This window comes from Arachis ipaensis, chromosome B3 (assembly GCF_059453495.1).
Source record: "Arachis ipaensis isolate K30076 ecotype BB chromosome B3, ASM5945349v1, whole genome shotgun sequence".
Taxonomy (NCBI): domain Eukaryota; kingdom Viridiplantae; phylum Streptophyta; class Magnoliopsida; order Fabales; family Fabaceae; genus Arachis; species Arachis ipaensis.
This window is the reverse complement of record NC_142438.1, coordinates 98,777,599-98,778,941: the sequence shown is the minus strand read 5'-3', so window position 1 is coordinate 98,778,941 and position 1,343 is coordinate 98,777,599. Positions and strand designations below refer to the sequence as shown.

The window sequence follows — 1,343 nt, the reverse complement described above, 5'->3', positions numbered from 1 at the left end:
ATTAAAAGATAGGATGATTCCTCCATGAAGGGTTGTAGGTGTTTCTATAGGGTTCTCCCATGTAATTTACCTCCTCCATTATAGGTTGATCTGGATCATAAGCATCTCCATCATAGGAGGTGTCTTGAGTGCTGCTAGCTGCAGCTTGCACTCCAGGCAAATGCTGAGAGATCATATTGACCTGTTGGATCAAGATGTTGTTCTGAGCTAATATGGCATTCAGAGTGTCAACTTCCAGGACTCCTTTCTTCTGAGCTACCCCATTGTTCACAGGGTTTCTCTCAGGGGTATACATGAATTGGTTGGTTGCAACCATTTAAATGAGTTCTTGTGCTTCTTCAGGCGTTTTCTTCAAGTTGAGTGATCCACCAGCAGAATGGTCCAAAATAGACCATCATAGAAAATACCTAGGATAGTCCATTCTGAGAGCATGTCAGGAGGACATCTCCTGATCAGTTGCTTGTATCTTTTCCAAGCTTCATAGAGGGATTCACCCTCTTTTTGTCTGAAAGTATGTACTTCCACCCTGAGCTTGCTCATCTTTTGAGGTGGAAAGAACTTGGCCAAGAAAGCATTGACCAACTTTTCCCAATAGTTTAAGCTTTCCTTAGGTTGAGAATCCAACCATATCCTAGCTCTGTCTCTGACAACAAAGGGGAAAAGCATAAGTCTGTAGACTTCAGGATCCACTCCATTGGTCTTAACAGTTTCACAGATTTGCAAAAATTCAGATAAGAATTGATATGGATCTTCAAGTGGAAGTCCATGAAATTCGTAATTCTGTTGCATTAGAGAGACTAGCTGAGGCTTAAGCTCAAAGTTATTTGCTCTAATGGCAGGTATGGAGATACTTCTTCCATAGAAGTCAGAAGTGGGTACAGTGAAGTCACCAAGAACCTTCCTTGCATCTCCTCCATTATTCTGTTCGGCTGCCATGTCTGTATTTTCAGTTTCTTGTTCAAAAAGTTCCGTGAAATCTCTTCCGAAGTGTTGTGCTTTAACTTGTTGTAAACGCCTCCTTAGGGTCCTCTCAGGTTCAGGATCAGAATTAAAGAGATGTTCTTTATCTCTGTTCCTACTCATAAACAAGAAAAATAAAAACAAGAAAGAAAGAGAATGGGAGTTTCTATGTCAAAGGATAGAGAACTCCCTATGAGATGTGAAGAAGAAAGAAGAATGAAGATAAAAGAATGGGATGAAGAATTCGAATAAAAGGGTAGAAGAATTCAAAAATTTAAGAAATAAAAAGAGAAATTAGAATTAAAATATTTTTGTTTTTATTTTATTTATTAATTGAACTAAAAAGATTTGAAAACTTGAGTGTGATTTTCAAAAAAGAAGAG

General features: G+C 38.3%; 1 non-coding gene across 1 annotated transcript; it reads left to right on the top strand.

The window, feature by feature from the left end:
• Positions 1-430: 430 nt before the first annotated feature.
• Positions 431-534, top strand: LOC148571737 (small nucleolar RNA R71). The gene has a single exon (XR_015908613.1). It is a non-coding gene; the product is annotated as a small nucleolar RNA R71 (small nucleolar RNA).
• The last annotated feature ends 809 nt before the right edge of the window (positions 535-1,343 follow it).